Here is a 17162-nt window from a genome sequence, read left to right on the forward strand (position 1 = left end):
GACTTCAGCAATTGTCACAGTGTATCTGATGGTTAACAGTGTTGATGTGAAAATGTGAAGTGCTAAGGCTTACACAACAGGCCCAAGCACGAATCCTGTATATTTTATAACTGATAACCATTGTGCTAGTAGGTATTGTACTAAGTTATAACAACCCACTTACCCTGATGTAAAAAGTGCTAAAGCATTGAAATACTGAAGCCTGAACAACAGGCCCCAAGCTGAAGCTGCTAACTTAGTATGTAATCATTAACAAAGTATGTAAGCTCACTAGTGAAACATGCAGCTTAGAATATAATCAGTAGTGAGGATGAAATGCTGAGAGAATATATCCAACTTCCCTTGTTTAGCCTTGTTCAAGGCTGAGAACCCACGTATTTGGCCTTGTTAGAAACTCCCTTGGTTTTGCCCCCCCAAGCCCTGGCCAGGCTTTGGGTGGAATCCAACAGGAGAATGAAACCAGAAATTTTCCACTCAAAACAAAGGTGCCAGCTATTCTGGCTTGCCGATCTCTAGTATATAAGGCTGGACCTGCTCACAGCGACTTTGGAAGCCTCACCTACGGATGGACACACTGCGCAGGATTTCCCACTTGCTGGGACAGGCTCTCCAAATCCTCGCTGTAACGGGGCTCCCCAGCGACTGCGGATCTGGATGATGGTAACGTATGCAAGTGGTGATGGATCTTTCTAATCACTATTCTCTCTCTCTCATGTAGTAATGATTTGATGCATTACCCTGTATTTTCCTGTTTGCTGCTTTAGGTGCACTATTCTGCCTTTTCTTGCTGCATGTTTTCTGTGTTACCCTGTTACATTATTGGGTTATCACTAGTAAAATACGCCTACTCTTTTCACTCTGGTGTCTTAGTTTAATTGGTATCCTTAATCAGCAAAACAAAATGATTTGCTGAAAATTGCAGACTGAACACAAGTCCTTTAATACTCAAGCTGAGAAGAAAGACAAAAGAGATGTAAAGTGAACATCTGGGTTTTGTTTTACTATGATGACACCTAGCTCTGTCTGCAGTCCCCAACACTAACATTGCTACACACTGGCAATCTAAAAACTAGTAACACATGTGAACTCTCACTGCTTCCTCCCTATTCATTGATTTTAACAAACATTATTTAAAAACAGTTTGTGGAAAACACTCTTTGAAAATAAGGTGTGAAATTCCCATGTAGAAAGGGCTGGTTTATAATGTTAAGATTGACTGCTTCTTTTTATTTTTGATGAGGTGTCAACAAGCTTTATACATCTGTTCACAGGGAAAATATTCTTCAGCACAAGGAGGCAGATTGTTAAACTAAGGGATGATAATTGTTGCATGCAGCAGATAGGATACCTGTCAGGGAATAAAGAGAAGATAAGAAGGATATTATATTACACATTCTTGCAGTGCAGTAAAAAAGAATAGTTTTATATTAGAAAATAAAGTTGTGATGAAGGTGAGTGTACCTATAAATACATATGGTAAAGGATGAGAAAAAGTTAAAAATTACAGAAGGTTAAATTGAAGAAAATGTCCAGGTAGGGGGAAAAAAGGTGTTCTCCTAGTCTTGGGATGTCTTGTTCTTTCTGTTGTTTTTCATCACTTACTGAAGAGTCAGCTTCAGAAGGCTGAAGATCTTGGTTGTAGTTTTCATATTCAAGAAATATTAAAATACTTGTCCAAAACTTCAAGATTTTCTGCTTTGATTTTGTAAAACTGGTATAAAAATGACAGAAGAATCTTCTTTTAGCAAAGTTTCCAGCAAACTAGTCAAACCAGTCCAAAAATATTACATTTACATTTTCTTGTTTCACGATTTATTCATCTAAACACAAAATAATATTTCATGTTAAAGCCTAAGTTAATTTAACTTTTTGAAACTACATTAAAGTTTCACTCAGATTCATTCAGAAGATTTTATTTTATGCAACTCTTTTTGTCAATATCTTTTGGAGTTAATAATTTAATGCCACAGTAAGACAACTCCACTCTGAAATCATCTCTTGCTGCTGAGTGTTAATATGGAAATATTATTTCCATACGCCTGCAAAACCCTGTCTAGAACTGGGGAAAAAAAAGTTTGTATCCTCTTTTGCCACTCTTAGTTTGTTATAACTGTAGCTCATTTTTTTTCTCAGTCCAGCATTTTTACATGTATTGTACCTAAGAAGACCTCAGATCTTCTAAACACTTTAAAATAGCAAGATTTAAAGACTGCATATTTACAGGTGACTCTGAAATCTCTTTAGTCTTTTTCTGCTTTGTACTGGTAAACCACTCTTCCTGGTGAAAATCCCAAATGCAACTGTGCAGAAGTGGTGATGTCTGGCAAGATCAGTGTTTCCATGATGTGATTCATCCCTGTTTCAATTATAAAAAGTTATTAGAATTCTGTGGGACCAGAAAAGGAATCTGTTGTAGTAATGAACTAGCAAACATGTTCAAATGTAAATTTCCAAGTTTTCTTATAAAATATGTAAGTATATGATCAAGTTGTAATTGGTGTGTGCTGTTACCAATTAATTGTTTTCTGTTAGAAATGGAAAGGCATGCCTGCTCAAAATGCAGATCCCAGACTGCATTTGTATTTTTGTCTCTGAGTGCTTATTTACAGCACAGTTTTTCAATTAGCTCAAGAGCCTGTGTGAGTGCTTGAAAGAAGTGAGGCTGGCGGTGAACAATATGTAGGTTTAAATGTCAAAAGGTGTGACTGCTACATTTAAAAGGAGGTAGTAAAACAAGCAGACTCCTTAACAGAGTGGAGACAAGCAAGACAGACTTTGCAAGGTTGTTTTACAAGACTAAAGCACTTCTGCAAATGCACCACTTGTAACTGTTCCTCTCCTGATCTAAAATGAGTTGCTGCCTTTCATTTCTATCAAAATTTGATCCACGCCGGTGGTAGAGCATGAACATCTGATATCTCACTTCTGCTATTACAAAACAGAGAAGTGCGCATTAGAAGAAGCTCTAAAGATCTCTAGTGCACTCTTAGACTGAATAATGTTAATGGCATTGTCTTTAATGGTATAAAGTTTCCTCCAGTAAAAGTTTGTGAAAAGGCTAATATCCTTATATGTACTTTGATCATTTGGCAGGGGTGGGGTGGAAGCAACCAATAAGAGAACTCTTTTCTGCAAATGTTATACTGAAACCTTTTCTGTAATGTCATAATGACCAGTAAATATTTAACAGAACAGCATCTCACTTCCACAGATTGAGTGACGCCACCTCCCATATTTCTTGTTCATTTTGAAATGCTGAAAACATCTCTGTCATCTTTTTCATTGGCAGCTTTTATCAGATAGCTCAAAAATTATAGAGAACCACCCATCACTGTTACCTGTTTGTTGATTCCAACCATATTCTCAGAGTAAATTTAGGCATCATGAATAACACTCAAATGAGACACACAATCAGTAGCTTGTAGTTTCCAGTAGAGTCTTTTATTTTTCTTCTCAAAAGATACGTTCTACTTTCTGATTTTTCTGTTCAGTTATGAAACTGAGGCTGCTTGCCTCTTATACATTCACTTTATATCAATAAGAGTTTTAATAGTGTAGAGATTCAATTTGAAAGAGAAATGCTTTTGCAGTGTACCTTGATGAGAGAGAGGGACTACATATGTTAACTCATCTATTGTTTTCATGAGCATTTAGGGAAGTAATAAATGAAAATTGGGAAGAATTTTTTAGTTGTATAGGGGATTTGGATTTCAGATTTCATGTGCGTTTGACATTATGAGTGTGATAATGGATTTCAGTAGTTTAATGTGAATTCTGTGATTACCATGCTTAACTTTAAAAAGGGCTACCTAGTCTAGATGGATGGTCCTGTAATCTGTAAATAAAGGTAAATAAATCATTCTGTTGATGATGTCATTTTTATATCAACTTGCTTGTATGCTACGGTAAAATTATACTTCTAAACCATGTCTGAGTTGTTGATGTTTACAGTCTAGCTGGTAGAAAGTGTAAGTGAAGAGAAACAGAATACAAAGCAGAATTATGAAAAATATACTAAAAAGCCTTACAGATAGGGATCCTAACTTCAAAAGTTGGAACCTAAGTTTTCCTATCATTCAGGTTTTTTTCTACATTCTTACTTGTGAAGTCGAATTGGCTAAATTCACTTTGACTATTGATGAGGGGTAAGCATGCATACATAAAGACAGTAAAAACTTACCAGTTTTTTATTATCTGATGACAGCATTCTCAACAAATAAGAAAGTTGTGTGCACTAAGTTGTGTGCTTAGTTACTTCCAGGAGTAATGATTGGTCATATAATCCTGTGGAAGTAGAAACATTTCAGGAATAGAGAATTATATCTTTAAAGTGAATTTTAAACTGTAGTGTTGTCCGTGTGTTTTCAAAAGTACTGAGAGCTGTGGCCTGTGACTGGACTAAGCCTTGATGTGCAAAGGAATTCGCAATACTGAAACCTGCCTGAGCTGTGAGTTAAGTGCCTTTATACAAAGCATAGCAAGAGAAATGTATCCAAAATGGTAATTCAGTGACACTGTTAAAATGGACAAGGAACCTTATAGATTCATAATGAGGAGATGTTTAGGAGAAACACTACAATTCATATCCCCTTTCAAAATTCGTTAACTATATTAATCCTTCCAAGAGGGTATGTGTAGAAATTTCATGTTGAATCTGATCCATTTTGTACAAATAAATACCCCATATATCCTCATAAATGTCTTACCCGTTAGAATCTGGAAGCTCTGTCTTACTCTTGCAAATATGATTTCTACACATCCAAGCCTCTTGAGCAGTGAAAATGCAAAGAAGGACACTCACACCAGAGCAACCAATGACATCTTGGTGAGAAACTACATGCCATTATCTGGGTTGGTTACCTGCATGTTTCAGCCTGGATTGGTCACTGTCAGATATCAAATAATGTAGACATTTGAACTGGAGTCTTCCACATGTTGGGATAATAAAATAACCATTGACTCATCAAGACACCCACAACAGTCTAAAACTTTTGTTCTTTGTAGTCTTTTACACAGGTTGAGACTTTTTGAGCATGTAACTAAAGCAATATAGTCTAAGGAACACCTTCCCAGAAAATCCTGTAACACCTGAAGCAGCTAAATGGCACTGCTGTTTTCCAGCAAAATCTCTTTCACATGCCCATGGAAACTTGTGGCTGTTTTGAGGCATAGGGATTTTTCACATTCAGCAACATAAGCGGTCTGTGAATAACACGGGTGACTGAAGAGGATATTTGGAGCTGCCTCCTAATTATATGGTTCTCCAGAATTCCCTCAGTTTCACAAAAGAGAACTATTTGTGTTCTGTTGATAAAAGATCATGCAGTATGTTTACTTTTTGTTTAATTAAGGTTACATTTACAGGCTTGGCTAAGCAAAATGAGAACCATTAAGAGAACCACAAGACCATGCTGAGATGGTCTTTGACCTGAAGACTTCTCAGTTGTGTCCCAGTTCCACAACAGGTCAGGGTATGAGCATGCACTGTTCTCATAATTTTCCTTTCTGTGCTTCCTGCTCACATTTCTTCTTTTCTATGCAAAGGAAACCCAGGCACACAAGTCCAGAGCAAGTGGTAATATGGCCCAATAGCCTTCTTGATACAGACATTAGCAGCCTGGGTGGCTACTTAGAGTCTTGCAGAAAGAAGCTCTACTTTTGTTAATGCAGTCTGATTTACCCTGTAAGAAGCAGTTCTGTAAGCACTTAGTATTGACATAAAGCTTTCTCCTGGAAGCCATCCCCACTTGACCTCAATAAGCCTGTGGAAATCATTTTCCTCAATATATACTTGTAGGCTAACACCAGAAATTCATTCTGTAATAAATACCTTAATAGCTAACTATCTGCTAACTATTTCCTGCTTCACAAACCTGATCTCCTTCTACAACAGGGCGACCTGCTAATTGGATGAGGAAAAGGCTGTGGATGTTGTTTACCTTGACTTCAGTAAGGCCTTTGACAGCGTTTCCCACAGCATTCTCCTGGCAAAACTGGCTGCTCGTGGCTTGGATGGGCACACTCTTTGCTGGGTAAAAAAACTGGCTGGATGGCTGGGCCCAAAGAGTTGTGGTGAAAGGAGCTAAATCCGGTTGGCGGCCAGTCACGAGTGGTGTCCTCCAGGGCTCGGTTTGGGCGCCACTCCTGTTTAAATCTTTATTGATGATCTAGACGAAGGGATAGAGTGCACCCTCAGTAAGTTTGCAGATGACACCAAGTTGGGTGGGAGTGTTGATCTGCTCAAGGGCAGGGAGGCTCTGCAGAGAGATCTGGACAGGCTGGAGCGATGGGCTAAGGCCAACTGTAGGAGTTTCAATAAGGCCAAATGCCGGGTGCTGCACTTCGGCCACAACAACCCCCAGCAGTGCTACAGGCTTGGGGAGGAGTGGCTGGAGAGCTGCCAGTCAGAGAGGGACCTGGGGGTGTTGATTGACAGCCAGCTGAACATGAGCCAGCAGTGTGCCCAGGTGGCCAAGAAGGCCAATGGCATCCTGGCTTGCATCAGAAATAACGTGGCCAGCAGGTATAGGGAAATGATCTTACCCCTGTACTCGGCACTGGTGAGGCCGCACCTTGATTATTGTGTTCAGTTTTGGTTCCCTCACTACAAAAAGGACATTGAATTACTCGAGCATGTCCAGAGAAGGGCAACGAAGCTGGTGAAGGGTCTGGAGCACATGTGGTACGAGGAGCGGCTGAGGGAACTGGGGTTGTTTAGTCTGGAGAAGATGAGGCTGAGGGGAGACCTCATCGCCCTCTACAACTACCTGAAAGGAGGTTGCAGAGAGCTGGGGATGAGTCTCTTCAACCAAGTAACAAGCGATAGAACAAGAGGTAATGGCCTCAAGTTGTGCCAGGGAAGGTTTAGACTAGATGTTAGGAAGTATTTATTTACAGAACAGGTTGTTAGGTGTTGGAATGGGCTGCCCAGGGCAGTGGTGGAGTCCCCATCCCTGGAGGTGTTTAAGAGTCGGGTCGACATCGTGCTGAGGGATATGGTGTAGTTGGGATCTGTCAGTGTTACATTAATGGTTGGACTAGATGATCTTCAAGGTCTTTTCCAACCTAGACAATTCTATGATTCTGTGATTCTATTTCCCAGTCTGACTTCCTGCAGAAGATTTCCTTAAGAAATGGCTACAGAACCAAGTACCTCCTCTGTATTTGTGAGTACTGGCTCCCATTTTAACCTCTATGTGAATCGGTCTCTGTTCAGTGTGGTAAAACGATCTTCACTCTCTTCATTCACACTTGCTTCTCTAAGAAATTTTTATATATCTTTGCTATTTCAGTCACTATTTCTTCAGCTATTTCTTATAGCTTGTTCAGAATTCAATGGCATGCATGCCATAGTACACAACATATTGTGTGAAAGTTCTCTACAATACAGTCTGTTCCTTTTAAAGTATGTGCCATAATTTTTCATTATAGATCCTGTCAAAACTAAGATAGACAATATACTGTTTGATAAAACATCTTATTTCAAAACATACAAGAATATACAGTTAAAGCCAATGTAAATGGGTCTTGAGGAAGTAGCATTTCCTCCTCATGTTAAGAAGGAGTCAATGTTTTGATATATTTTTGGCAATGAGTTCTAAAAACTAGACCATGAGTGCTAAAGAGCTTGTCAGTTTGGGAGCTAATCCATATGCCAAGGAAGCATTAAACAAATATGTAGCTACTCACTTCAGGGAATGACCAGATATGAAAAAACTTTCACAAGGAAATCAAGCCCAACTACTGGTAAGTGTAAGGTGAAATTTTAAATCACTTTTGACAAGGTGGTAAAGCAGACATGGTCTTAGTGTAACTGCAGTATAATGTGCATGATTAACTTATTGTGGACCAGTTCCCTGGCAGCAGGATTTTACACAGACTGTATTATAGAAATAAACAATCATTGAGAGAAAACATGTAACTCAAAGGCAGAGGCATGCAGAAATTTAAAAAAAAAAAAGTTTGGAAAAAGTGAACAAGCAGTGATTTAATTTTCTAATCACAGGCCTTGGCAGTGTGCTGTTTCCACTTAAAGCCATAGGTCTGTCTTCCCTACTGGAAAATAAGTAGAAGAGCTCAACTATTTCCAAATATACTGTTCAACAGCGAAACTTTTCTCTTCTGCATGGCTGCTGTATTTATTTAAACCTTTAATAGAATCTTAGGTACAGCTCTTCCTAAGTTTTTTGATCAGACTGAATTCTTCACTTCTACCAGTGGATGATACAGTCTCTTAACATATCTAAAGCTCAAATGATCAAAGTGGGGAAAAAAGCCATCTCCTCCTGCTGTTGCTTTCAGTTTTCTCATGCATAGTTAAAACAGTGTATTGAGAAGTAATATTCTACAGGGATGGATGCAGAACTAGCCCCTGCGGTCTCACCAGAGTTTAATGGGTGGTCTGATACTAACAGCATCAGTTTCTGCCATCTGTTCATAAGGGGTCCACTGGCTGTTCAGTGGGCCCCTTTGTTAGTGATGCTAAAAGGAATTTGGATGGATAAAAGTGAATTGTGTGAATACCCACCCCCCCACACCCCTCCCCAGCAAAACCATCAGTGCAGTAAATAACTGAAGATAGGAAAAAAACAAAAATTAGAGCAATAAAATTATTTAAATACTTAAAGGACTAGTTCCATTTTCTCAGCTCTCTTGATTTAAAGAGCTACATGCCAAGTGCTGTAGTAGAGAAAATGTACTTACTCCCTACAAATAAATGGTCCAATAAATTTAGACATGTTTATATAAAACCAATCCTACTTTCACAAATATGTTGTTTTATTTCATAAGTAGTTTAAGAAACATCTGTATAGTTTGAAGAAGCGTATTATCACTTTTAGTTTGTTTTGAACTAATGGTCTTGTGTGTGTCTTTTTCTGTCTAATTTCTGATATATATTTTGTTGTACTATTCCTGATGCCAAACAAGATGGGGGAAAATTATAATACCAGATGATATAAAAGAACCAGTGATAAAACTAAGTGCACATTTATGCTTGTATAAGAGTATACTTGTATGAAAAGCTAATAAGAAAAAAATGTATACAAGAAAAAACATAGTTGTTTAAATATTTATTTTAGAAGCACAATATGGTTGAAAAAATATTTATTTTAAATTCAAATAAATATTTGTACTTACTATGTAGCAATATTTGCCTAGATACAATTTTTTAGAAATGCATTTCAGGAGAGTTCTGCAGGGTATTAAATACAGACATGAAGCATAGATAAGGATTAAAGCCAATCAAAAGCTAAGCATAACAAAAATCAGGGATATTTACACAGATTGTTAATTATCTGACTGTTTAAACATGAATTCTCTGAAGAACAGTCAGCATTAAAGGCATCCCTAAGAAATGTGTCTACAGGAAGGAAAGGCTTTTTACTCTAAAAGTGTTTATTTGGATGTTCTAATTAGCCATTTAAGCATACTTTAGTTTGAAAGCAGCTACAAATTATATTGTTATCAATAAGAACATGCTTTTTCAACAATGACCTTCATTGCTTCCACTTTTTCTTTTCTAATTAGAGTCTAGGGAAACATCTATTCCAGACCAGTTTCCACATCAGTACTGAAGCAAAGTTAAATTGTTTTCAGCTCTCTTTGCAAGAGCTGAACAAGCTCTAGGCTACCGTCTTGCTCCCCCTTCCTGCTTTCATTTATGTCATACTTAATTCCAGCTTATCTTGTCTTCCAGCAATTAAGAATTATATTAGGAAAGTTTGCATGGAAAACTGTGAGTTAGAGTTGAGTAGAAAGATATGTTCAGTTATTGTTTATTCTCATGAGCAAAGTGCTCACTGTACTGAGCTTAAAAGAGGATTTCATGGTGATCTTATATCTGAAATGTATCTGGGTTCAAACTGGCCATCATTTACTCTACAAGTACCTATGGACATGCAAGTACACCTATTGAGTGCCCTGAGTACAGAGATGAAATGTAAAGAGGAAAAACTGCTCATAGGAATAAGGATATAAAGGACTCTACCCTTCCACTGTAAAATTCTGCTTTGGAAAGAGAGGCCATTCATCAAGGGTTAGAATGAGTTTACTCTTCCATTGCATAAAGGATCTGTGATGCCATGAGTCTGACCAGAAATGAAATAACTTAGTTCACAGAGTGATGTAGTTAGATGTATTGGGTTTGTGTGGCAAGGTTTCAGCAGCAGGGGGACCTCAGAGGTGGCCTCTGTAAGAAGACACCAGGAGCAGCCTCCATGTCAGACGGAGACAGTTCCAGTTGGTTCCAAAACATCCGCTGCTGGCCAAAGCTAAGCCTGTCAGCAATTGTGGTGGCACCTTGGGGAAAACATGTATGAGAAAGGATAAAAAACTCTGTACAGTGGCTGTGAGAGAGAGGAGTTAGAAAAATGTGAGAGGAACAGCCCTGCAGACACCACAGTCAGTGAAGAAGAGGAGGAGGTGCTCCAGGAACCGGAGCAGAGATTCCTCTGCAGCCTGTGGAGAGACCATGGTTGTCCCCATGCAGCCTGTGGAGGACCCTATGCCAGAGCAGGTGGACTTGCCCTGAAGGAAGTTACAGTTTATGGAGTGACCATGTAGGAGCAGGCTCCTAGCAAGAGCTGTGGCCATGGAAAGGAACCCACATGGAGCAGGTGTTCTGGTAGGAACTGTGGCACATGGACCCACACTGGAGCAGTCTCTTCCTGAAGGTTTGTACCTCATGGAAAGGACCCGGGCTGGAACAGATCTTGAAGAGCTGCAGTCTGTAAGAAGAACACACAATGCAGTAGTTCATGAAGGACTGTATCCTGTGGGAGGGACTCCACACTGGAGCAGGGGAAGACTGTGAGGAGGGAGTGGCAGAGATGAAGTGCTGTGAACTGACAACAACCCCCATTCTACATCTCCCCTGGACTGCTAGTAGAGCAGGGAAGAGGTAGAAGACCTGGGAACAAAGGAGTGAAGCTGAGGCTGGGAAGAAAGAGTGGCGTGGGGGGAAAGTGTTTTTAGTTTTGTTCTTGTTTCTCTCTATCTTACTTTAAATTTTTTATTTTTTATTTAAATTGGGAATAAACTAAATTAATCTTAAGCAAGTCAGGTCTGTTTTGTCTGCAATGGTGACTGGTGAGTGATCTCCCTGTCCTTATCACAACCCATGACCCTTTCCATCTGATTTTCTCCCCCTGTCCTGCTGAGGAGGGGGAGTGAGAGAGCACCTTGGTGGGCACCTAGCAGTCAGCCAAGGTCAATCCACCACAGAAGTTTACACTTTTGTCACATCAGATGAGTCTCTTCTCCCTCTTCCCAGTTCTGCTGTATTATCTGCCAGATGATGGGGTGGGTGGTATTGATTTCCCTAATGTGCTAATCCAGTCTCTGTCAGTGTCCTTCAAAGCTGATGTCTCTCTCATGCTATGACCGTAAACCACAGACATCCCATGCTTCGACATGGGAAAGTCATTCACATAAACTCTTCTGAAATTGCAAGCTTATTTCTCATCAGTGAGCAAGGATTTTTTTTAGATTAAGTTCCATGTTTAATATTTACATCCAGTTTATTCTGATTTATCTGCAAACAATCACCCAAGACTTTGCACATTCATTTTTCAGGGGGATATCAGTGAATTGCTTATGTAGATTTTTCGCATCTAGAGTTGCAGGTTTTGCAGCCACAAGTTCACATTTTAAAATGTGCCCCTACTAGTACAAATTATACAGTGTTAGCATTAGCTGAAATTTCAAGGCAAAATGATATATGTAATAGCTAAGATTTTAGAAAATGACACAAGCTATAATGGAATTTATAGTATATCAGAAAGTAATGTTGATAACATAAAAGTTAGCAAATGGTTTAGAGAAAGATCCCGATACATCTTGTGTGTATGATGGTAAACTGAAATTTGCATGTAAAGGGCAAAAAATAAAAAATTATAGATTCCAGTGGTATGAAGTGCACCTAATATAGCACTTAGCAGAAGCAGTAGTAACACTTGTAAATTTGAATGTTGGTGAAAAAACAAACTAGAGTATGTACTCTAAAGGCCCTGAAAATAGTATCTCTTTTTTTTTTTTTTTTTCAAACAGTATTTGGCATAGGAATGGTTTCAAGATAAGAGAGGTGATGATTGCTTAGTTATAAAACTTTGCCTAATTGTTCAAAATGTACACAGAGTACCTAAATCACAAGGTACAAGCCTGCAAAGGCTGCTATATGTACAAAAAAGTGCAAGGAAAGATGATGCAACCACACTAATGATGAAAAAGGAACTGCAAATGATAACAGCATGAACATTTACCACAGGCACACTGTCAGGGAGTAGTTTATGAAAACTGTTAGTCTACTGCTCTCTACTCTTACACTCCATTTCACTATACTATGAGGTGTACTGGTTTTGGCTGGGATAGAGTTAATTTTCTTCATGGTAGCTTTTATAAAGCTATGTTTTGGATTTGTGACCAAAACAGTGTTGATAACACACTGATGTTTTAGCTATTGCTGAATGGTGCTTACACATCAAGGCCTTTTTTTTCTGCCTCTCACAACTGCCCTGCCAATGAGTAAGCTGGGGGTACACAAGAATCTGAGAGGGGACACAGCTGGGACAGCTGACTCCAGCTGACCAGAAGAATGTTCCAGACTATATGATGTCATGCTCAGCAAAAAAATCTGCAGGGAAGAAGGATCAAGGGGGATGTCTGGAGTTATGGCATTTGTCTTCCCAAGTAAGCATTTTTCATGATGGAGCCCTGCTCTCCTGGAAATAGCTGAACAGCTGTCAGCCAACAGGGAGTAGTGAATTAATTCCTTATTTTGCATTGGTTTACCTATTAAACTGTCTTTACCTCAACCCACAAGTTTTCTCAATTTTACCCTTCTGATTCACTCCCCCACCCCATGGTGGGGGGGAGTGAACAAGCAGCTCAGTGGTGCTGAGCTGCCGGCCAAGATTAACCTACAACAGTGAGGAAATGAGAAATTTTAAGAAGTGTTCCTCTGCCTGAGGGAGCTGGATGTGTGTCAGCTCACACTCTGTGTACTTGCTGTGGTTTCCAGGTAGAATTGGTTTTGAGACTTGGCCTTGCCCTCCTTATTTAGTAGTGTAAACTTAGACTATGAGTATCTTATGCAGTTACTATTGTAACTAGAGTTAGAGTTTTTCCATCCGTATTGTATTATCTATATTTCTATAGTGTATGGTGCATTTTAGAAAATACAGTAAAGAATGAGTACCCTAGTTTGCTGATTTATGAAAATAAAAATATATTTTTATCATTAAAACATAGGATATGTTTTCTAATACTTTGATGGGATGAAAGTGTGATTGTATTTCAGTTATGGAATCTGATTGTGTTGTTGGAAATATTCAAGGATTAAAAAATACCATTGGTTTTTCTCCTTATAACTTTGGTAAGACTGTATAAGCAATAAAACTCTCTGTCATGAACGTAAGAAACTCCTGCAAAACAGCTTAAGGTCTGCTGCCTCAAGTAGATAAATCTAAGTTCTTGAGATACTGCTTAAAGCCTTCTGTTTTCAAGATGGTGACTTTACTACCTTTGGCCATTTTTATGGTCTTTGGAGAGCAGTCCTCAAGTGTGTGTTATTGAATGTGAGTACCTTTGCATAGCTATTAGTAATCTGAACATTTTGCAGAACTGACTTGCTTATAGCCAAAGTTGTTGCTTTTGAAGTGATTACATCTACAAATCCAACCCATGCAACAGTCAGACATAGGAGTGTGAGTTTGTCAAAGACAGATTACTATCAACAATTAGAAACATTCATTTTGATACTATGGGGTACAATAAGTGTGATGAACTGAAAATGGCTGTGTGCTTATTAAAAATATTCATGATCATGTAAAATGTACCTTTTCAGATATTTCATAATGTCTTTTGTTGGGAGTAGTCAAATAGGTACTTAGTTCATTCTCTTTAGAAGATGTACTAAATCAGTAGTACAAGGAAGACATGGATCTGTTGGAGCGTGTCTAGAGGAGGGCCACAAAAATGATCAGAGGTCTGGAACGCCTCTCCTATCAAGAAAGGCTGAGGGAGCTGAGTTTGTTCAGCCTGGAGAAAAGAAGGATCTGGAGAGACCTTATTGAAGTCGTTCAGCGTATAAAGTGGGAAGGAAGAAAGATGGAGACAGTCTTTTTACCAGGGCCTGTAGTGGTATGACAAGGGATAAAATTTTTGGTTCTTGTTTAATTCAGAATGCACATCATAAAGGTAAAGTTTTTGGCATGGGAACTAGGGTTCAACATCCTTAACAAATCTAAAATTTACAACTTAATAAAATCTAGTTTGTCAATCATGGCTGCTCTTCAGGCAACCTTTGCTAAATACGATGGATATATCGTTTCTCATCTAGATGACTGGGAATTACATGCTAATTCTTAAACAATCATTAAATACCTAAATACTCAATTAGTGCTACATCTAGGATGTCTGTAACTACAGGCATTTGTAAAAAAAAGTACAAGGATTATTGCTATGATATGTAGATGAAATGCACATGTTATTGATCATAACACTGGATAAGTTACAGCTGACAAGAAAGATGTTATTTATAATTATATATTTTATAGTGCTAGACATAAAACTAGCTAACAATAGTAGCTATAGCTTTCAACATAGACTAATAATGCAGATAATAGAAATATGCATTTTTACTTTTTATCCCAGCTTTTTCAAATATTTGAGAACTGGTTTTTAACTTCCAAAGGTCAGTTTTGTAAGAACCTTAATGACTGCTATATGTATGATTTGCAGGAATGCTTCTTTCCTTTTGATGTATCAGTTTGTTTATAACATTGTGATTATGATTTGACCATTTAACTACAAAAAAATATCAATTTGTGTTTTGAGAATAAGAAGCTGATGGTTCTTTGCAATGAGATCACCTTAAGAAAAGCTCCATAATTTCAGCATTACAGAAATATGATTAATTTACCTTCTTTCCTATCAACAAGAGTTTTAAGAATGGATATCTGTTGTGGCATTTTCTGTAGATATATCAGTCTTTCTGTCAGAAAGATTGACTAACCTTATGTCTTAAGTGCAATTTGAACTCAAAGGACAATGCACCAAGGACAAATTTCTTAAGATAAGCAAATAATCAAAAACCTCTGAAACAATCATTTATTTTCCAAAAAATAAAGCAAATACTCCAAATATGGAATAAATGTTTCAGAGCTATGTAAGCTTTCTTAAAAATTGTTGCTGATTTTGATGCCTTTTATGTATTTTTAGATAGAAATAGCATACAACAGTTTCTGATCTTCCCAAGATGATGTCTACTTATTATCCAGAATTCTTGTCCCTTTGACAGTTTACTGTCTTCATACTGTATGTGTCACAGGCAAAATGATGTTAACCATGTTCCCAAATCTTAGTATTGTTCTTCTGAAGAGCAAAATGTCAGCAGTAGATTAATCAAGCCCTGTTTTCTTTTACTTCCCCCCGCCCCCTCCCCGAGGTAAAGAATATTTGTAAATTACTTAATGTGGAGATTCCAGTTTTTATATAGTGTGGTTAGCCCCTGCCGGGGTCTGAGACCACGCGGCCACTGCCCCTCCCCCACAAAGGGAGTGAAATACAAAGCCCCGAGACTGAGATAAGGAGAGGTTTAATACAACAGTGCAACAGCAACACAACAAACAATAACAATAAGAATAATAGTGATAACAATGAACACAGCAAAGTATATACCGATACAACAAAGAGAGAACCGGCTGCGCCAACCCACGCGATCACCGATTCTTCCCACGCTCGCGCCAGGATGTGACGTCAGCATGGTATATGAATAACCCGGCTAGAGCTTCCCCCCCACTGCTGGGGAAACTTAACCCTATCCTGGCTAAACCAGGACATATAGTTTTGTAAAGTTCCTTTATTTCTCATTACCCCATTTTATGGGTGCCTCTCTGCATCCCCACTACTCTTGCTATATATTGAAAAATGAATCCTGTGGTTTTTATTTGCAGAACTGCAATGTTAAAAAAATTGGGGTTTTATTCCTCCTGTTGCTCAACAACAGTGGTTCCAAACTCCAGTCTAAGAATAATAGCTGCTTGTATCAGCTTACAGACTGTAATGTCTCACTGCCCATTAAGAAGAGTATTTCACAAATATACCACCAGACAAAGGTCTTTGAGTTCCTGCAAACAACATATACTTTATAGCTCTGCTGAAAATGTTAATAATGGGAAAACATATAAGCATCTTGACCATTATTCTGTTCTCTGGATTTGGATAGTTTTAAATTTCTAGTACACATTTCAATACCCTAGAAAGTTATCTGCATCAAATATTCAAAAGCTGCTTCCACTGTGCATCTATGTGAGTTCTTTTATTTGCAGTCTTCATAAATGATCCATAGGAGAGGGAAAAAGAACATAAATGAACAAATAATACTAAGGGCTCTACTGTGGGTAAAACTGCCAAGGACAGGCTTTTAGATAACCTATGAGTCCAATAGACATGTGTTAATTGCTTGACACCTGAGTAACAAGGGAACTATTGAAAGCACTTCTTAGATATTAGTGGGATTTAACCTCATTTTCCTAGGTGGTTAAGCTCTGTTCTTGTTCTGTTCTTATTCTCTTTTACCCAGGTTTTACAGCACTCATCAGAACAGCTGAATGCCCTTCAGTAGGACTGCAACATGGCTAAGAAATCATCTGAAATTTATCTTCTTTTTTCTCTTTCCAGGTGGAGAAATGGCTAATTTGAACGAATACTATTGCTTTATGTAAGTTTGTTGCTGTGGATTTCCAGTAAAACAAAAAACAACCAAACCAAACCGAATCAAACCAAACAACCAACCAAACAACAACAACAAAAAACCTTTATAGAAAGATGTTTTCTGTTTGGAGAAGTTGAATTCTGTTAAGGATTTTTGTCTTTGTTGCTGTACTGAGTCTGGCTGAGCTGGAATTGGTTTTCCCCTATAGCAGCCCTCATGGTGCTGTGTTTTATGTTGGGAGCTGGCAGGGTGTTGATAGCACACTGGTGTTGTGGCTACTGCTGAGTGGTGCTTACACAGCACCAAGGCTCTTTCCGACATTTCCCCCCCCACAGTGGGACGGGGTGGGCAAGGTCTTGGGAGGGGACACAACCAGGACAGCTGACCCGAACTGACCAAAGGGATATTCCATACCATATGATGTCGGCTCAAGTATAAAGCTGGGAAA

The 17162-nt window shown here is 38.5% G+C and overlaps 1 long non-coding RNA gene across 1 annotated transcript; it reads left to right on the top strand.

Moving 5' to 3' along the window:
- The first annotated feature begins 466 nt into the window (after window positions 1–466).
- On the top strand, window positions 467–16938 carry LOC141923837 (uncharacterized). Its single transcript, XR_012623413.1, has 3 exons — window positions 467–660; window positions 7103–7166; window positions 16681–16938. It is a non-coding gene; the product is annotated as an uncharacterized LOC141923837 (long non-coding RNA).
- The last annotated feature ends 224 nt before the right edge of the window (window positions 16939–17162 follow it).

This window comes from Strix aluco, chromosome 5 (assembly GCF_031877795.1).
Source record: "Strix aluco isolate bStrAlu1 chromosome 5, bStrAlu1.hap1, whole genome shotgun sequence".
NCBI lineage: Eukaryota > Metazoa > Chordata > Aves > Strigiformes > Strigidae > Strix > Strix aluco.